Source organism: Asterias amurensis, chromosome 17, assembly GCF_032118995.1.
Source record: "Asterias amurensis chromosome 17, ASM3211899v1".
NCBI classification, from domain to species: Eukaryota; Metazoa; Echinodermata; class Asteroidea; order Forcipulatida; family Asteriidae; genus Asterias; species Asterias amurensis.
Window position 1 is genome coordinate 5747428 of NC_092664.1, and position 22071 is coordinate 5769498.

A 22071-nucleotide genomic window follows, 5' to 3' on the forward strand; every position below is an offset into this window, starting at 1 on the left:
GGATATGATATGGGCCTCCGTGTAGTGTCATTATTTGGAGAAAAACTTACTTTTTTAGCCTTTTTCTCCCTTAGGGTGAGGGTAGCTTTTTCGCCGCCCTTGTTGCGCAGATTTACGCGTCAGACAAGAAACAATTATAAACGTGTAGCCCTTGAACAGGGCTTTCCTCTGGTGTATAGTATGTGTGGATCAAACAATTTCTTCGGGTTCAAAATAACCTTTGTACTTTGAATTTTTCTCCAGAATGGCTAATATTGACGTCCGGAAAACACTCTTCGTGCCAACCATTCGGAGTAGGCTTGCTCAAACTTGTTTTTTGAGCACCACAGAGTTGATGGAGGGTCTCCGCAAGTTGATCATCGGATGCGGTATTATTCAAGCCACACACAGGTAACCTGATTATTTCTCTAGCCTACCAAGTTCAGGAATAATGGTCAAGTTCACAGACTCTGAGCGAACTTGTATGCCAACCATTTTTGGCACCCCGTTGCCTGGCGATTTCAAACTTGCCCAAAATGGCCGAACTTGGCTCCCTCCTCTGTCGGCTTGCATCGCTTAGATCCCAGCCACAGACACAAACCAAAGACATGAAACTGTAGCCCATGATTAGCGCTTTCCGTTGGTGTATAGTATGTGCTAATCCAATAATGTCTTGGATATGATATGGGCCTCCGTGTAGTGTCATTATTTGGAGAAAAACTTACTTTTTTAGCCTTTTTCTCCCTTAGGGTGAGGGGTAGCTTTTTCGCCGCCCTTGTTGCACAGATTTTTGCGTCAGACACAAAACAATTATAAACGTGTAGCCCTTGAACAGGGCTTTCCTCTGGTGTATAGTATGTGTGGATCAAAAAATTTCGTCGGGTTCAAAATAACCTTTGTACTTTGAATTTCTCTCCAGAATGGCTAATATTGACGTCCGGAAAACACTCTTCGTGCCAACCATTCGGAGTAGGCTTGATGAAACGTTTTTTTGAGCACCACGGAGTTGATGGAGGGTCTCCTGAAGTTGATCATCGGATGCGGTATTATTCAAGCCACACACAGGTACCCTGATTATTTCTCTAGCCTACCAAGTTCAGGAATAATGGTCAAGTTCACAGACTCTAAGCGAACTTGTATGCCAACCATTTTCGGCACCCCGTTGCCTGGCGTTTTTAAACTTGACCAAAATGGTCGAAAATGGCTCCCTTTTTTTGTCGGCTTGCATCGCTTAGATCAAAGCCACAGACACAAACCAAAAACGTGAAACTGTACCCCATGATTAAGGCTTTCCGTTGGTGTATAGAATGTGCGAACCCAGTAATGTCTTAGATATGATGAACGTGAAACTGTAGCCCATGATTAGCGCTTTCCGTTGGTGTATAGTATGTGCGAATCCAATAATGTCTTGGATATAATATGGGCCTCCGTGTAGTGTCATTAGTTGGAGAAAAACTTACTTTTTTAGCCTTTTTCTCCCTTAGGGTGAGGGGTAGCTTTTTCGCCGCTTTTGTTGCGCTGATTTATGCCTCAGACACGAAACAAATATAAACGTGTAGCCCTTGGAGAAAAACTTACTTTTTTAGCCTTATCTCCCTTAGGATGAGGGGTAGCTTTTTCGCCGCCCTTGTTGCGCAGATTTATGCCACAGACACGAAACAATTATAAACGTGTAGCCCTTAAAAAGGGCTTTCCTGTGGTGTATAGTATGTGTTGATCATAAAATATCTTGGGGTTCAAACTAACCTTTGTACTTTGAATTTCTCTCCAGAATGGCTAATATTGACGTCTGGAAAACACTCTTTGTGCCAACCATTCTTAGTAGGCTTGCGTTGACTTTTTTTGAGCACCTCGGAGTTGATGGAGGGTCTCCGCAAATTGATTATCGGATGCGGTATTATTCAAGCCACACACAGGTACCCTGATTATTTCTCTAGCCTACCAAGTTCAGGAATAATGGTCAAGTTCACAGACTCAGAGCGAACTTGTATGCCAACCATTTTCGGCACCCCGTCTCCTGGCGTTTTCAAACTTCCCAAAATTTGTCAAAAATGGTTCCCTTTTTTGTCGGCCTGCATCGCTTAGATCCAAATCACAGACACAAAACAAAAACATGAAACTGTACCCCATGATTAAGGCTTTCCGTTGGTGTATAGAATGTGCGAACCCAGTAATGTCTTGGATATGATATGGGCCTCCGTGTAGTGTCATTATTTGGAGAAAAACTTACTTTTTTAGCCTTTTTCTCCCTTAGGGTGAGGGGTAGCTTTTTCGCCGCCCTTGTTGCACAGATTTTTGCGTCAGACACAAAACAATTATAAACGTGTAGCCCTTGAACAGGGCTTTCCTCTGGTGTATAGTATGTGTGGATCAAAAAATTTCGTCGGGTTCAAAATAACCTTTGTACTTTGAATTTCTCTCCAGAATGGCTAATATTGACGTCCGGAAAACACTCTTCGTGCCAACCATTCGGAGTAGGCTTGATGAAACGTTTTTTTGAGCACCACGGAGTTGATGGAGGGTCTCCTGAAGTTGATCATCGGATGCGGTATTATTCAAGCCACACACAGGTACCCTGATTATTTCTCTAGCCTACCAAGTTCAGGAATAATGGTCAAGTTCACAGACTCTAAGCGAACTTGTATGCCAACCATTTTCGGCACCCCGTTGCCTGGCGTTTTTAAACTTGACCAAAATGGTCGAAAATGGCTCCCTTTTTTTGTCGGCTTGCATCGCTTAGATCAAAGCCACAGACACAAACCAAAAACGTGAAACTGTACCCCATGATTAAGGCTTTCCGTTGGTGTATAGAATGTGCGAACCCAGTAATGTCTTAGATATGATGAACGTGAAACTGTAGCCCATGATTAGCGCTTTCCGTTGGTGTATAGTATGTGCGAATCCAATAATGTCTTGGATATAATATGGGCCTCCGTGTAGTGTCATTAGTTGGAGAAAAACTTACTTTTTTAGCCTTTTTCTCCCTTAGGGTGAGGGGTAGCTTTTTCGCCGCTTTTGTTGCGCTGATTTATGCCTCAGACACGAAACAAATATAAACGTGTAGCCCTTGGAGAAAAACTTACTTTTTTAGCCTTATCTCCCTTAGGATGAGGGGTAGCTTTTTCGCCGCCCTTGTTGCGCAGATTTATGCCACAGACACGAAACAATTATAAACGTGTAGCCCTTAAAAAGGGCTTTCCTGTGGTGTATAGTATGTGTTGATCATAAAATATCTTGGGGTTCAAACTAACCTTTGTACTTTGAATTTCTCTCCAGAATGGCTAATATTGACGTCTGGAAAACACTCTTTGTGCCAACCATTCTTAGTAGGCTTGCGTTGACTTTTTTTGAGCACCTCGGAGTTGATGGAGGGTCTCCGCAAATTGATTATCGGATGCGGTATTATTCAAGCCACACACAGGTACCCTGATTATTTCTCTAGCCTACCAAGTTCAGGAATAATGGTCAAGTTCACAGACTCAGAGCGAACTTGTATGCCAACCATTTTCGGCACCCCGTCTCCTGGCGTTTTCAAACTTCCCAAAATTTGTCAAAAATGGTTCCCTTTTTTGTCGGCCTGCATCGCTTAGATCCAAATCACAGACACAAAACAAAAACATGAAACTGTACCCCATGATTAAGGCTTTCCGTTGGTGTATAGAATGTGCGAACCCAGTAATGTCTTGGATATGATATGGGCCTTTGTCGACTTGCATCGCATAGATCCATGCCACGGACACAAAACAAAAACCAATAACTACTTTGTTCGTGTAAAATTTTTTATATCTGTCTTTATCTTTTTAAGAGAGCCACTTTGTACTTCGTGGCCCCCGGGGCTGGATGTAACTATTAAGATGTTTACATTTGCGTTTTCTTTTTACTTTTTTTAAAGAATATTTGACCAGTGTCGAATGTTGGCAACGTGGTTTTTTAGTACGTAGTTGGTGTCATGGTGCGAAAAGTTTTTGCAGGACGTAAAGTTAAAGGTTTTATAATAATTATTATTTATGCAAATATTTAGTCGCTAGAGTTTGCCAAATTACCATTTTACCAAGTTTCCATATACGGTTAAATATTTTTCAACCAAAAATACTGTTTACGTAAAGATTATGGTGATATACATACAGCCCGGGGCTACGAGGTAAAAGGGCCATGGTAGACCACTTTTGCTAATCAGTTGCACGGAAGCTGTAATTTTGCTCATACATAATATAATTGCAGGCGTTTGTGCCGACTGAATTATTCATTCTTACAAATGTCATATAATAAGCTTGGGATATAATATATTTATGCCGATGCAATGCAGTTGACTTTTCCCTTGAATAGAGAACTACAATATTTCCCTGTCTATATCGGATTTATGAAATGCAGATGAGTAGTATCTGTTCAAAAATGACTTTGCCTTCTCTAATTTGCAAATCTTAAATATAGAAATATACAATAAAATTATTAGTTGTGAACGTTGCTTTTCAAAAGGTGTGTGTGTTATTGAGATACCGTCGAAAATGTGGCACGATTATATGCATGCACCCTATCGGTAAAGACATTCACCTATGTTTCTTATTTAGTCGTTAGAATAGCTTTTTTATCTGTCTTTTGCTTTTTTAGAGAGCCACTTTGTACTTCGTGGCCCCCGGGGCTGGATGTATGTTTACATCCGCAGTATGGTTTTGTAGTTTAATATTCGACCAGAGACGACATTTGGCAAGGGGGTATTTTGGGTACGTAGTTCTAGTCATGGTGCGAAAAAGGGGGTATTTTGCAGAAATCGGACGAGGGGTAAACGTTTTAGACAAATAATTCGTATTCATGCAAATTTTGGTCACGAGAATTTATACATTTTTGGGCAATTCTGCCTAAAGTGAGTAAATATTTTTAAAAACTTTCATTTCACGCCCGATTGTCTATTTACCGGGGGTATATGCTACAAAAACATATTTTGATAGTAATTACAAATAGTGACTTTAACAGCTATATATGAAATTACCCCCTGGATGTATAACTCCGTACGTCATTTCAGAGCTGACCAATCATAACGCAGAAAGTAAAGGCCCACAAAGATTCCATTGATCGCTACTACTATAAGATCCCAGTGATTAAGACGAGCGCTTTTGGGATCCAATTTCTTTGTTATTTTGGTGTGGGGCTTGCATGCTCCTTGGCTAATTTGAATGTGAATAGCCCAGTTGTAAAAGTGTTACAATAGTTCTTCTCAAGTAAGCACGTGATTGAGTGGAAATTTCTGCTACGAAACCTGCACACGGCACGGTTGAGTGACTCGACGATATGCCGCGGTTGGGAGTGTTTGTTGGTGGACCTGTGTGCTGTGCTGTTTTGCTTTGCTTTGCTGTGCTATGTTTTGTGAGTACTGGTTTTTCTTCGATACTTTCCAGGTTTCTATAGGACTCCTAGAACTATAACGACAACATAAATTCATTCTGCAACATATATATAACTATCGACCGTCTCCTCGAACCTTTATTACACATTTCCTTTTGCACACCTGCAGTTTTGAAACTGGATATCTCAAAAATAAGTCACTAAGTTCTTGTCATAGTGAGCTCAGCGTGGGTCCAGGGAAAACAATCCAGCCCGCCAAAAAAAAGTGCAAAGGAAATTCTCACCGTTATCACATCACTGTTGAATAGTTGACAACGGTAAGCATGACAACACTTCACATAAATACAGTTCGGACATACTTTGGCTTCCAGTAAATCCAACTTATAAATCTTTGTGAGCTACTATATTGAGTATGAAATAAACCACAGGCGCCGCACTCTAATACTACTTATGCTAATTGTATAAATTAAACAAATTTGTATAGGATATAGTGCAATATATATAATTTATATAATTAAACTATATAAATGTATAGTTTTTATATAAATATATATTTCCACAGGTTCCTCATGCCTATTTGTAAAAAATCGTACTCTCCTTTCCTGGACCATCCTCTCCACACTTTACTCTCATTGGTTCATAGCCACCAAATGTTTTCTAGAGACTTTGATTGGCTATAATCTAACCTTTTTTTCGGGATCCTTCTTTTATTACCTTTCTCCTCTTTTTCTATGGACATGTAAATGTTTAAACATTTATAAATATACATATATTAAAGGTCTATTACTTAAAAAAAATAAGAAAATTAAGAAATTGTACGAAATATGTAAAGTCTATTCATCATAAAAATGTATTTAAAAATGTATTAAAAAAATGTAAACAAATTACAAAATCTATGTAAATTCTATGTATTAAACAAAAAAAAATAAAAAAAATAAGAAAAATTAAAAATCGTGTAAAGTCTATTAATTATTTATCAAAAAAAAAATAAGAAATTGTACGAAATATGTAAAGTCTATTAATTATAAAACAAAGTTAAAAAATGTATACAAAAAATGTATTAAAAAAAGGTATAAAAAAATACAAAATCTATGTAAAGTCTATGTATTATAAAAAAAAAATTAAAAATTAAAAAAATTAAAAACAATGTAAAGTCTATTAGTTGTTTAAAAAAAAGTGGAAAAAATGTATAAAATGTTACTAAATATTTAAAGTCGATTAAGTATTAAAAAATTTAAGTTTACAAAATGTATAAAATTAAAAAAAATTGAGTAAAATTTAAAAAAATGTATAAATGAAACAAATCACAAATCCAAATTTAAAAAAAGATATAGAAAGTTTACAAAGTCAAGCTAAAAAATTATAGTTTATGAAATAATTAATTCTAAAAAATATATAAAAAATTACAAAATATTTTAGGTGTTGGCGAAACTATGGCTCTCTCTCTATGCGTTCGTGTAAAAGAGCTGCATCCGTGGGCGTCTAGTTCGAGCGTCAGCAAAACCGAAGAAGACTTTACATTACCGCTCTTTGTGCCGCGCAACTTGTTTGAGCTACCTTCCCGCCTGAGCTGTGTTTTGCAGTAGTCATTAGTGTGCGCGTGATACGTTGCTTTGGGGATTTAAAAATATGTTTTAGTGATTGTTTAATGTTTATTATGATTAGCGCCGCGTTACCCATCCGAGCTTCCTTCTCGTCCGAGCTGTGTAATCAATAGTAGGGGTTTGCGCGTGTTACGTGTAGTCATTATAATGAATCCGAAATACAAGACCCCGAGGTCAACTCAGTACCATAGAGCGCGCAAAAGAAGAGACCCCAATTATTTGACACCTAGTATTTTAGCTCACAAAAAGATATACGTCGGTCATGTCTTTACAATGAACACCTTGTACACCCTTACACCAGCAACAGTTAAAACAACACGCATGCTAAGTTCATGTCTTTCCCCAACGGAACATTGTCATGACCTTTCAGCAGGGGCTCGCAACAACACAACTCCACAATGATGCTGTGTTACAGCACCCCAACAAACACATTACTAACAAGATGAATAGCATTTCCATGCCAACATTCTTGTTCTTAAGCACCTTGTGCCGGCTCATTAAGGTGCTTAATAATGCAAAAACTATACTAAAAATGCTCCTTAGTTTATCACTTCTCTGATTTCTGTTGTCTAACTTGGAAATGTCACCCTTTTTCCCTACATGCAATGACTGAGTCTGGTGACCTGGTATGGAGTCCTTCTCATCTCCACATGCCCTGCAACCTCTAGAATCCTGTTGATGATAAAGCGGTACTCAATATACTTGGACACATCTTTAATTCATGGGAATCTACTGAGTTGCATTACCACAGAGGGATCTCGTCCACCTAGAAAGGTACATTATCAACCTTACTATCACTAATTTATTTATAACTGCTATACTAACCAAACTTGCACGTCCTACCCATTGCGCAGCGTTGCACACTAACCTAAATCTACTAAGCTCATATCCCAGCATGCTTGCATGTGACATCTTAATCTCTAACTCCACACCATCCGTCATTGTTTACACGTCATGTAACAACCACGCACGCCATTTTTTCACACCTGACAATCATAAAGTTAACATGAATAACTCTGTTTCGAAGTGCACTTTTCTCACTGTTTATGTTTGTCTTTTATTTTCTACGGCGACGGTGAATGGAACCATCTGCCTATTGGAGTCCAATGGAAACTGCACACGCCATCCAGGTCCGGCCACGAAGACATCAACGGGAGCTGTGTACGCTGTGAGGAAGGCAACAGCACAAGGTAAGTTTATTTTCAGTTTAATTGACAGCTGGGGAAGTAATGAGGGACCATAATTTGTTCAGATTTATCCTAAAAAAAAAGATTTTGTTTAAATTGAAAAAAGGGACTCCATGGTCAAGTTTATCTTTGTAAATCACCAATTTTCCATTTGCGAGAGTCCTCATGAGTATGGGGAGGGGGGTTAGATTATGAGTGTGTAAACTTCGTAAAATGCTTTTCTATTCGAAACCTTTCAATTACGATTCAAATTCATTTGGGTTGAAATTTGAGTTGAAATTCAACAGAATTAATCAAAAGGGCCCCAAGTCTATGCTTATGCATAGACCCACATAGAGACATGCAGTGTTACACTTTTTGATTTGACTCGATTGATATTTTATTCAGGAGTCTGCAGTTCTGCTGGGGATGTGCTGCTACCTGCTGCTGACAACATCCCAGAAGGTGCCTGGCTAAAGCCACATCCCAGAGGGTGCCTGACTACAAGCCACATCCCAGAGGGTGCCTGACTACAAGCCACATCCCAGAGGGTGCCTGACTACAAGCCACATCCCAGAGGGTGCCTGACTAGAGGACATCATCCCATGTGATTGAAGCACATCAAACATTGGTAGATGGCTAGAAAATGATCTTGTTAATTCAAGGGGTCTCGGTTTAAGACTTGGTCCCTCTTAGAAAACTTTTTGGTTTAGACCCCCAAATGGTGTTGGAAGTCCCATCCCCTACATGGTTCCTTTCCGTAATATGCCTTTACAAGTGCTTGCCCTAGCCAAGTTGTTTTGTTTGGATCTTTTTAGTGCCTTACTACGAGCCACATCCCAGAGGGTGCCTGACTACGAGCCACATCCCAGAGGGTGCCTGCATGACTACGAGCCACATCCCAGAGGGTGCCTGACTACGAGCCACATCCCAGAGGGTGCCTGACTACAAGCCACATCCCAGAGGGTGCCTGACTAGAGGACATCATCCCATGTGATTGAAGCACATCAAACATTGGTAGATGGCTAGAAAATGATCTTGTTAATTCAAGGGGTCTCGGTTTAAGACTTGGTCCCTCTTAGAAAACTTTTTGGTTTAGACCCCCAAATGGTGTTGGAAGTCCCATCCCCTACATGGTTCCTTTCCGTAATATGCCTTTACAAGTGCTTGCCCTAGCCAAGTTGTTTTGTTTGGATCTTTTTAGTGCCTTACTACGAGCCACATCCCAGAGGGTGCCTGACTACGAGCCACATCCCAGAGGGTGCCTGCATGACTACGAGCCACATCCCAGAGGGTGCCTGACTACGAGCCACATCCCAGAGGGTGCCTGACTACAAGCCACATCCCAGAGGGTGCCTGCCTAGAGGACATCATCCCATGTGATTGAAGCACATCAAACATTGGTAGATGGCTAGAAAATTATCTTGTTAATTAAAGGGCTCTCGGTTTAACACTTGGTCCCTCGTAGAAAACATGTTGGTTTAGACCCCCAAATGGTGTTGGAAGTCCCATCCCCCTCAAAGGTGCCTTTCCTTCGATAAATGCCTTTAAAAGTGCTTTAAAAGTCAGTTTAAGCATTTTTTTAAGCAGTAGTCCTGTGATGATCATCTGGGACCAATTTTATTGAGCTGTTTAGGCAGAAAATATTGCTAAAACAGTTCTCTATTATTTTAAGACTTGGTCCCTCTTAGAAAACTTTTTGGTTTAGACCCCCAAATGGTGTTGGAAGTCCCATCCCCTACATGGTTCCTTTCCGTTGATATATGCCTTTAAAAGTGCTTGCCCTAGCCAAGTTGTTTTGTTTGGATCTTTTTAGTGCCTTACTACGAGCCACATCCCAGAGGGTGCCTGACTACGAGCCACATCCCAGAGGGTGCCTGCATGACTACGAGCCACATCCCAGAGGGTGCCTGACTACGAGCCACATCCCAGAGGGTGCCTGACTACAAGCCACATCCCAGAGGGTGCCTGCCTAGAGGACATCATCCCATGTGATTGAAGCACATCAAACATTGGTAGATGGCTAGAAAATTATCTTGTTAATTCAAGGGCTCTCGGTTTAACACTTGGTCCCTCGTAAAAAACATGTTGGTTTAGACCCCCAAATGGTGCTGGAAGTCCCATCCCCTACAAGGTGCCTTTTCTTCGATAAATGCCTTTAAAAGTGCTTTAAAAGTCAGTTTAAGCATTTTTTTTAAGCAGTAGTCCTGTGATGATCATCTGGGACCAATTTTATTGAGCTGTTTAGGCAGAAAATATTGCTAAAACAGTTCTCTATTATTTTAAGACTTGGTCCCTCTTAGAAAACTTTTTGGTTTAGACCCCCAAATGGTGTTGGAAGTCCCATCCCCTACATGGTTCCTTTCCATTGATATATGCCTTTAAAAGTGCTTGCCCTAGCCAAGTTGTTTTGTTTGGATCTTTTTAGTGCCTTACTACGAGCCACATCCCAGAGGGTGCCTGACTACGAGCCACATCCCAGAGGGTGCCTGCATGACTACGAGCCACATCCCAGAGGGTGCCTGACTACGAGCCACATCCCAGAGGGTGCCTGACTACAAGCCACATCCCAGAGGGTGCCTGCCTAGAGGACATCATCCCATGTGATTGAAGCACATCAAACATTGGTAGATGGCTAGAAAATTATCTTGTTAATTCAAGGGCTCTCGGTTTAACACTTGGTCCCTCGTAGAAAACATGTTGGTTTAGACCCCCAAATGGTGTTGGAAGTCCCATCCCCTACAAGGTGCCTTTCCTTCGATAAATGCCTTAAAAAGTGCTTTAAAAGTCAGTTTAAGCATTTTTTTTAAGCAGTAATCCTGTGATGATCATTTGGGACCAATTTTATTGAGCTGTTTAGGCAGAAAATATTGCTAAAACAGTTCTCTATTATTTTAAGACTTGGTCCCTCTTAGAAAACTTTTTGGTTTAGACCCCCAAATGGTGTTGGAAGTCCCATCCCCTACATGGTTCCTTTCCGTTGATATATGCCTTTAAAAGTGCTTGCCCTAGCCTAGTTTTTTTGTGTGGATCTTTTTAGTGCCTGACTACGAGCCACATCCCAGAGGGTGCCTGACTACGAGCCACATCCCAGAGGGTGCCTGACTACGAGCCACATCCCAGAGGGTGCCTGACTACAAGCCACATCCCAGAGGGTGCCTGACTAGAGGACATCATCCCATGTGATTGAAGCACATCAAACATTGGTAGATGGCTAGAAAATGATCTTGTTAATTCAAGGGGTCTCGGTTTAAGACTTGGTCCCTCTTAGAAAACTTTTTGGTTTAGACCCCCAAATGGTGTTGGAAGTCCCTTCCCCTACAAGGTTCCTTTCTTTCGATAAATGCCTTTAAAAGTGCTTGCCCTAGCTAAGTTTTGTTTGTGTGGATCTTTTTAGTGCCTGACTTCGAGCCACATCCCAGAGGGTGCCTGACTACAAGCCACATCCCAGAGGGTGCCTGACTACAAGCCACATCCCAGAGGGTGCCTGACTACAAGCCACATCCCAGAGGGTGCCTGACTACGAGCCACATCCCAGAGGGTGCCTGACTACGAGCCACATCCCAGAGGGTGCCTGACTACGAGCCACATCCCAGAGGGTGCCTGCCTAAAGGACATCATCCCATGTGATTGAAGCACATCAAACATTGGTAGATGGCTAGAAAATGATCTTGTTAATTCATTGGGTCTCGGTTTAAAACTTGGTCCCTCTTACAAAGCGTGGTGGTTTAGACCCCAAAATGGTGTTGGAAGTCCCATCCCCTACAAGGTTCCTTTCCTTTGATAAATGCCTTTAAAAGTGCTTGTCCTAGCCGAGTTTTTTAAATCTTTTTAGTGCCTGACTACAAGCCACATCCCAGAGGGTGCCTGACTACAAGCCACATCCCAGAGGGTGCCTGACTACGAGCCACATCCCAGAGGGTGCCTGACTACGAGCCACATCCCAGAGGGTGCCTGACTACAAGCCACATCCCAGAGGGTGCCTGCCTAGAGGACATCATCCCATGTGATTGAAGCACATCAAACATTGGTAGATGGCTAGAAAATTATCTTGTTAATTCAAGGGCTCTCGGTTTAACACTTGGTCCCTCGTAGAAAATATGTTGGTTTAGACCCCCAAATGGTGTTGGAAGTCCCATCCCCTACAAGGTTCCTTTACTTCGATAAATGCCTTTAAAAGTGCTTTAAAAGTCGGTTTAAGCATTTTTTAAGCAGTCGTCCTGTGATGATCATCTGGGACAGTTCTCTATTATTTTATGCTTGGATCCTTTTTGTGCCTATAAGCATCTCTATGAAATTTGCCCCTGATGATCTATGTCTTTATATGGTTTGTACTAATGTAGTACATTGTAATGCTCTTTCAGATGATTGTGACGACTGCTTTCCAGCCATCCCGTCAACATGGACCATGAAGATGTGACAGCACAGTACAGAGAGAGATACATCATGTTCTTGAGGCAGCTACATACCAGGGTCCCAAATGGAATATGAAGGTAAGATGTCTTTTAAGTTAAGCTTGAGTTGAAAGTTTAGAAATCCATTAAAGTGCATAAAATAGACATTTCTTGGGTCTCACAATTAAAGTTAGTCCCATTTACCTTGCACGGATACTGCATGTTTAAAGGCCAGGAGCGTCACTGAATAAGGGATATGCATGCTTTATAAAAAGCCATTATTGTTACTATTATGCACAAATCTTCGATCTTTAAATCCATGTCGCAATCTAACTGGTTTATTTTTCGGTTTTTGATCATATTACAGGACTAACGCAGTCGAACAACTTTGAGTTGGACACATCAAGATGCTGAGCCACCTTATGCAGTACCATTAAAAATCAGCATAGCATACAACATCATCATCACCACCTCATCTAAGGCGTCATGACAACAGATGAACACATTGTCAACAGAATGCAACCCACGTACACGAATGAGACGAAGAGACAGACCAAGTTGGCGTTAGATGGATGACATCAAGCAACAAGCACAAGAAAGATCAAGGTGGAATGGTGATGAAGAAGCCTTCCTTCTGCAGTATGGAGCCACATAGGCTAGATATTATGTCACTTAACAATAACAAAAAAAAGATTTGTGAGGATTTCACATTTCGTTGGCCTGTTTAATTCATTCTTGGAAGTATATGTGCTTTTAGAAATATTGTCAACATACTTGAAATGAGGTACTTCATTACAAGTATGTAGACAGAATACATAATAAACTTGTATCGAGGTACTATACAAGTTCATGTGTTCACATACAACAATTGCATGTTTGTAATGAGGTACTTCATTACAATCATGTAATTATAACATGCTTGCAATAAAGTACCTTACTGCAAGTATGTAAAAGTTTCATGTGCGTAATGAAGTACCGCATTACAACCATGAAACAAGTTAAGTTAATTTGTAATGCAGTTTGCTAATTACAAAATACGAAGTAACATAATTTTATTTGTAGTAAATTCATAACAAATAAAAAGAGAATTTTTAAGTGTTTATTAGACATTAAGTTTTGTATTGTTACTACTTATTTTGAATAATGAATCAAATATAAAATGTAACTTTTGTAATGTGTCATTCTGTCTATCAATTATTTATAAGTCTAATTAGTTACATGGTATTTGTTCTGGGGTAGCTTACATGGTGGCCACCATGGTTTTTTGTTGGTAACTCTGAATAAAGCTTTTAATGTGAAAGGTCATGCCATTGTGTCGTGTGAAAATGGAGGTTGGTTAAGAGTACTCATTAAACGAGTTTATTTAAGTACAAGGGTCATGACAATGTCATAGAGTACTCATTAACGAGGTTAATTAATAACAAAGGTCATGACAATGTCATAGAGTACTCATTAACTACGTTATTTAATTACAAAGGTCATGACAATGTCATAGAGTACTCATTAAAGAGGTGATTTAATTACAAAGGTATTGACAATGTCATAGGGTACTCATTAACGAGGTAAATTAATACCAAAGGTGATGACAATGTCATAGAATACTCATTATGAGGTTAAATAATTGCAAAGGTGATGACAATGTCATAGAGTACTCAATAACAAGGTTAATTAATTACAAAGGGAATGACAATGTCATAGAGTACTCATTAACGAGGTTATATAACTACAAAGGTGATGACAATGTCATAGAGTACTCATTAACGAGGTTAATTAATTACAAAGGGAATGACAATGTCACAGAGTACTCATTAACGAGGTTAATTAATTACAAAGGGAATGACAATGTCATAGAGTACTCATTAACGAGGTTAATTAATTACAAAGGGAATGACAATGTCATAGAATACTCATTAACGAGGTTAATTAATTACAAAGGGAACGACAATGTCATAGAGACCTCATTAACGAGGTTATATAACTACAAAGGTGATGACAATGTCATAGAGTACTCATTAACAAGGTTAATTAATTACAAAGGGAATGACAATGTCATAGAGTACTCACCAATGAGATGATTTAATTACAAAGGTATTGACAATGTCATAGGGTACTCATTAACGAGGTTATTTAATTACAAAGGAAATGACAATGTCATAGAGTACTCATTAACGAGGTTAATTAATTACAAAAGGAATGACAATGTCATAGAGTACTCATTAACGAGGTTATTTAATTACAAAGGGAATGACAATGTCATAGAGTACTCATTAACGAGGTTAATTAATTACAAAGGGAATGACATTGTCATAGAGTACTCATTAACGAGGTGATTTAACTACAAAGGTGTTGACAATGTCATAGGGTACTCATTAACGATGTTATTTAATTACAAAGGTATTGACATTGTTTAGCTGTATAGAGTACTCATTGACAAGGTTTAATAATTTCAAAGGTCATGACATTATCTGTATAGAGTACTCATTAACAAGGTTTTATAATTACAAAGGTCATGACATTGTCTTAGCTGTATAGAGTACTCATTGACAAGGTTTTATAATTACAAAGGTCATGACATTGTCTTAGCTGTATAGAGTACTCATTAACAAGGTTTAATAATTACAAAGGTCATGGCATTGTCTTAGCTGAATAGAGTACTCATTAACAAGATTTTATATTATAATAATAATATAAAATACTAGTGATAAATAATTTTCAAAGAGGGGTAACATTACAAATAAGCAACTGTTGTAATGGTTACACACTCAAACTTATTACGATCCCTTTGGTGGGGTGGGAGATGACAACCTTCACGTGGTCCACCCTGTTGTTAACTAATTGTCATCAAACAATACAGCTGTATATACGTATGTATATATATCTATGCATTTAATCAATATACCCCATCAGGCTCGATGAACTTTCAAGAATGTTCATGATCAGTCAATGACCATGCCTAAAACAGTTCATAACATGTTCATAGAGCAGATCATGAACCAAGTTCAAGAACTGTTTATCTGTTCAATTGATGGACGTTTGATAGGGGAACAAAAGGGAAGCGACAAATTCTTTATTGGCCCTTTAAAACCAGCAGGGTAATTGCCAGGTGATAAAGGCCCGAGCAGATGGCGAGGGCCTTTATTGCACGGCAACATACGTTTAAGAACAAGTCACTACTCTTTTATTCCCTTTTGTTAAAAAGCGCGCTTAGAAATAGATATGTGTGCGCACTTACATTACGCCCTGTTACTAAAAGCTATGAATTGCGTGTTTGGCATGAGTATATTGGCGTACGTGCAAGCCTGACACGCGGAAACCAGCCGGTTATAAACAGCTCCAGCTGGGCCCAATTTCATGGCTCTGCTTACAGTAAGCAGAGAATCAGTGCTTACCGAAGCAGGGAATCGGTGCTTACCGAAGCAGGGAATTCTGTGTATACGGCAAGCGTACTTCACGGGTTAGCGGAAAATTTTGGCTTTTGCGCGTGCCTACTCCACATTTCTAGGCATTCTGCGCTTAAAAGGCTAGCAATGAAATCCGGTTATAAACGGCTCCAGCTGGGCCCAATTTCATGGCACTGCTTACGGTAGGCAGATAATCAGCGCTTACGGTAGCAGGGAATTCTGCGTATACGGCAAGCGTATTTCACTGGTTAGCGGCGAATTTTGGCTTTTGCGCATGATGTTTCTAGGCATTCTACGCTTGAAAGGCTAGCAAAGAAATCCAGTTATAAACAGCTCCAGCTGGGCCTAATTTCATGGCACTGCTTAGGGTAAGCAGAGAATCAGCGCTTACGAAAGCAGGGAATTCTGTGTATACGGCAAGCGTACTTCACGGGTTAGCGGAAATTTTTGGCTTTTGCGCGTGCCTACTCCACATTTCTAGGCATTCTGCGCTTAAAAGGCTAGCAATGAAATCCGGTTATAAACAGCTCCAGCTGGGCCCAATTTCATGGCACTGCTTACGGAAAGCAGAGAATCAGCGCTCTCCGAAGCAGGGAATTCTGTGTATACAGCAAGCGTATTTCACAAGTTAGCGGCGTATTTTGGCTTTTGCGCATGCCTACTCCACGTTTCTAAGCATTCTACGCTTAAAAGGCTAGCAAAGAAATCCGGTTATAAACAGCTCCAGCTGGGCCTAATTTCATGGCACTGCTAACGGTAAGCAGAGAATCAGCGCTTACGGAAGCAGGGAATTCTGTGTATTCGACAAGCGTATTTCACCGGTTAGCGGCGAATTTTGGCTTTTGCGCGTGCCTACTCCACGTTTCTAGGCATTCTCTGCTTAAAAGGCTAGCACAGAAAGCTGGTTATAAACAGCTCCAGCTGGGCCCAATATCATGGCTCTGCTTGCTGTAAGCAAAGAATCAGCGCTTACGGAAGCAGTGAATTATGTGTATATGGCAAGTGTATTTCACGGGCTTGCGACGAATTTTGGCTTTTGCGCAAGCCTACTCCACGCTTCTAGGCATTCTACGCTTAAAAGCCTAGCTCAGAAATTTGGCGCTTGCACGTAAGCGGGGAATCGTGATGGTAAGCGCGGAATTCAGCGGTAAGCAGAGCCATAAAATTGGGCCCTGGTCATTCTCAACCATTTAAACACCTCAGGTGTAGCGCTCTCAACCAATAGGAGTAGCGAAACTGTCTTGGGTATTTATGAATGGATTTTTATAAATTTCATGAATTTCAGTAAAACTTCCGTCTAAGCTTTCTTAGTTTGCAGTTTATTAACTTTAATGCATTATCATAACTCGACTGTGTATCAGCTCCCTAGCATTATGTTATTTTTAGTATCCGTATGTCATTGCTGGTAATGCTCATTAACATAATTATCAATCATATTACTTTGAAGTGTTTTCTTTTGCCATTAGGTCTAAGCTATAGTAAGTTTTAAAATGTTCAATTTGTGTTGCCAGGTTTTTATTCATTCAAACTTACATTTATCTTCATGAAATCAAGTACAAATAATTGGTTTTGTAAAGGATAACCAATAAACAAAGCTGTTTATTGAGGCAGAGAAAAATATAGCTTAACATTCAGTGTACAAGTATGGCTTTTGAGTAAAATAAATGCATTGGTCATGTGAAACAGGAAGCAACTGTGTGATGTAGACTGATCATTGTTAAAAATAGTAGAAATACCCCTGCCCTGTAAAACAACCGTGCATTGTTTTGTCAAAATGTCAAAGGAAAAGGGGCCTGTGTGAATTATGATTTGTTAACCTATAAAAAATCCGGAAAAACCTTAAGTTATTTGGTTTGTATCCCACTCCAGTGAATTTGTCTTTGTTCACCCCAAAATCATTTACAATTTGCCCAGTCAGTAATTTCCTTTGATATGATTTGAAACTTTGCACGGTGGAAGTTTTATTAAAGAGATAGTACACAGTAAAACATCTGTTTTGAGAAGTGTTTGTTTTAAAGACCGTTGGTTAACGATTCTTTATGCCAGAACTTCAAACATAGAATTAATCTGCAACAAAACATTTCAAAAAGTGATTGCGTTTTTTAAAAACCTGTGTAATTTGTGTCAACATGGAAAGAATTTTCCCTTTATATAGGAATACAAGCTGGAAAGTATTACCGCTGTAACGATTCTTATGTTCAATTTGTGAGAGGGGTTCAAAATTGTTACTCCTTTTTCATCCACATAATGTACAAAAAAGATGAAATGTTTCTCAAAATGCGATTATCTAAAGCTGTTTACTAAGCTTCACCGCAGTTATAAGTTTTTACTGACCCATTATTTGAAAGTTGAACATTATCTATAGGAATACAATCTGGGAGGCAATAAATGCACTGCACACGTTTGGTAATTGTCAAAGACCAGTATTCTCACTTGGTGTATCCCATCATAAGCATAAAATAACAAGCCTGTCATAATTTGGGCTCAATTGGCCATCGAAGTTGCGAGAAAACATTTGGTGTGCTTGCAGATAGGAATAAAATACTTCTAGCTAGAAGTCTTTTAATATTTTAGTTAGAAATAACCCCTTTCTCAAAAATTACGTTACTTCGGAGGGAGTCGTTTCCCAGAATGTTTTATACCATGAACAACCGCTCTCCAATGCTCGTTACCAAGTCAGTTTTTAAGTTAATTGTTTTGAGTAACTACCAAACGTGTACCTTCCCTTTAACGCTTCTCATTTTAATTTTTTGGGAGAATAAAAATAGGAAGGATAATCCCAATAGGAATATAATCTGAGAAGCATTACCGCGGTAATGCGTGTTATGATCGGGGGGGGGGGGGTCAAGCGTTTGTAACAGGAAGCGAAGTATAATTTGTTTATCTAAAACTTGCACTGTAGGGCTTACTATCCAACTGCTGTAGGCCCTACTCCTCACCGCATGTATAAAGTTTTATGGCATTCCAGAGTTCAATATGGTCCAACTGGAAAGAATTTAGTCAAATTAGGATACAATAGGGATACAATCCGAGAAGCGTTACTGCGGTAATGCTTTTATATTCAATTGGGGGGAGGGGAGGGAATAAAAAGTGGTACCCCGTTTTCCATACCCGGACGTAAATGTTCTTCTTAAACGATGCATTGTACTATCCAAAGCTACTTCTTACCACTTAAATTTTTTTCCACTGGTTTATCAGAGTTTCATTGTCATAATGGGAAGAATAGTTCCTATAGAAACACAATCTGAGAAGCATTACCGCAGTGACGCTTCTTACATTGAATTTTGGGGTCGCCAGAAGCCATTGGACACTATTGGTAATTGTCAAAGGCCAGTCTTCCCACTTGCTGTATCTCAACATAATATGCATATAATAACAAACCTGTGAAAATTTGAGCTCGATTGGTCGTCGGAGTTGCGAGATAACTATGAAAGAAAAAAAAACACCCTTGTCACACAAAATTGTGTGCTTTCAGATGCTTGATTTCGGGACCTCAAATTCCCCATTACTCATTACCAAGTAAGGTTTTATGCTAATAATTATTTTGAGTAATTATAGTGTCCACTGCCTTTAAGCTATTTTTCTGTGCTTAGCAAGTGTTTGTGCTTCCAGGCATAATGAAATTAGGCCTACGTTCCAGTCTATTTCCTGGCAGGCAATACATTCCACTGCTCATATTATGAAAAATGCTGTATAATAACGACCAAATAAATAGAAGGCTGGATTTCTGCACAAAAATATTGGAAAAAGTCATACAAATTGAATTTTGATAGCGCCCTCTATTGACAGGCTAATTTCATTATGATTCAAATTATATCGCCAATTGTTCTTCACCAATGTTCTCCAATAATTTCACGAAATCGCCTTAAAAATCACAGATTATTCTTCATCCATCAACCAGTTAATTCTCGCCCGTCCGTGCAGTATAAAAGTGAGTAGGACTTTTCTTATTTTGTTATCTCTAAAGATGGGATATTGGTATTTTTTAAGTATGGGGCTCGTGATCAGTGTGACTGTGATGATCAATCATTGATGGTTTGCTGCGTGCATGGGAAAGTTTGTTGTTTACCAGTTACGATATGGTAGTGTTTTACCGTAGTTACAGAAGTTCCGGAGTACCCAGTCATCAAGTGCAGTCATTTGACCAGTTCGGGATCATTGACCAGTTCGGGATCACTTCAACTTTGCAATAACCAAATAGTTATATCACTTCTCATTATTACCAATTTCTGTTGATAAATGTGAAGATTAACACCCATTAAACCAACAAACCCAAAATAAGGTGCCAAACATCATCAGCAAAAAAATTATGGCTGTTTTCCTGAAGGTTGTCTGCGAAATTTATCATTTTTTTGTTTAAAAATGTTGGTTGAAAAACACTGTTAAAACTTCTTACCTTTAGAATTGGAGTGCGGGGGCAAAAAATATTTATGTAAAATGATAAAAATGTGTAAAAAAACATTCCTGTAAATACTGTGCAGACATCTTGTTTTTTTGAGGAGACGAAGTTACCAAAATCTTCTTTAAGGGGGCAACTTACCCTTGACCAGTTCGGGATCACTCAACATCTCATTGCGTCAAATGGTGCCGCACTAACTTACTAAGTATGGTAAAATCATACTACTGCAGTAGAAAGTTTATTCAGATGATTTTGAGAAACATTACTTCAACAAATTCTTTTAAAATTTTTTTTTTTTTGAGAAATTTAAACTTGGAGGGGTCGATAATGCTTTTTAGGTTCGCTTCACTTTTTCATTTGCCTTTGCTGTTGTTTTGTGGTTTTGTCACTGGGTTTTTGCGCTGCTATTGAAGACACTTGCATGACATTCACTAAACAAATGAAGTCCAAGTCCATGCCAACACACCTCTGAAGTTTTGTGTCCTTGAGAGACAGTTTTATGAATGGGAGTATGGGTTTGCAATAAAGGGCACTCTACTGATTCAGAATAGATTCAACTGATCCTGAACTGGTCAAACAGGTGACAATACTTTTCTTAAAGCCTCTTCAAAAGAACTAATCTTTTTGTGTCAGTGAATACTTGGTGAGTTTTATGTCATGTTTAGGTAAACTGATAAACTTTTTTGTTTAAAATATCAAAGAGATTGCAACAAAAAACAATGTGAATTCAAAAAGTGATCCAGAACTGGTCAAACGACTGTGGTTGATTATTAAGGTTACTAGTGCTGTGTTTCTTCTCTTTGGGCCTAATAATCCAGTTGATCTCATTGTTTTGTGTACATGCTGTATTACCTATATAACAAAAAAATATTAATAATTGACACTAGGCCTAGGCCTGTTTCGTTGTCTACGGATATGTGATGTGTGCTTTGTTTACCCACGCCTGCTTCTTCTATTCTGTGGAAGAGGTAAAGACATCACCAATCAGTGGTAAAGCTCGTTCATTTCAACAATGGATGAAGGTAAGTGAAGATTGAACAACTTCTTTCCAATTTTCTCATTTTGCTTTCACCTTTTTTGTTTACAGTACAGTACTCTTGATGTTGGAACTGTAATACTTACCTTCATTGGTGATGATCAGTGTTGTAGCCATGGTGGGCGACGGTGGGCGGGCCTGCCCAGTACTGACATGTTCCGCCTGGCACTTCAGCTGAAAAACAGACTGCCAATACCACAACTAGTTCCAATGGTAGGTCTTGTATTGCATAATGGTCATCAGCCAGTGAGGCAGTTGAACATCTTCTGTGATTAATTTGTGGGCAGAAGTTTTATTGGGCTCTTAAAGTCACCTGGAAGTGGTATTTTTTCAAAATAAAGCTTTTGTCACTAATGTGTTTTGATGAGTGGAATGTGAATCAGTTAACTAAGGTTTTAAAAAATCAGTTCTTATGTTATTTACAAGTTTAACAGCAGACCCCGACCCGAGAAGGCGCTGTTCGTGACGTCAATCGAGGCAGACTTTGCCTGTAATGCGTAGAGTAAACACGATTGCAAAATGTACGGACCAAGTCGTGAGTTTGTACTTTTAAAAACAAAAAAAAAATGTTTTTTTCCGGCAATGCCGACCAGGTGTATTGCTGCTGAATGCAGAAAAACACTTTTTGAAATGTACCAACTCACGACTTGGACGTACATGTACTTTGCACGTGTGTTTATTATACGCATTGCAGGCAAAGTCTGCCCCGAATGGCGTTACAAAAGGGGTAGGCGGAGTCAGCCCCCCAAACA

At 39.4% G+C, this 22071-nt stretch overlaps 2 long non-coding RNA genes across 3 annotated transcripts; both read left to right on the plus strand.

Moving 5' to 3' along the window:
* The first annotated feature begins 7169 nt into the window (after positions 1–7169).
* On the plus strand, positions 7170–11289 carry LOC139949804 (uncharacterized). Of its 2 annotated transcripts, XR_011787581.1 has the most exons (7): positions 7170–8113; positions 8498–8720; positions 8908–9106; positions 9294–9492; positions 9906–10104; positions 10518–10716; positions 11130–11289. It is a non-coding gene; the product is annotated as an uncharacterized lncRNA (long non-coding RNA). The 2 variants fall into 2 exon arrangements; XR_011787579.1 differs by having other exon boundaries at positions 8908–9492.
* Positions 11290–11503: 214 nt separating this feature from the next.
* Positions 11504–13594, plus strand: LOC139949805 (uncharacterized). Its single transcript, XR_011787582.1, has 4 exons — positions 11504–11739; positions 11925–12119; positions 12454–12582; positions 12851–13594. It is a non-coding gene; the product is annotated as an uncharacterized lncRNA (long non-coding RNA).
* Positions 13595–22071: the final 8477 nt, after the last annotated feature.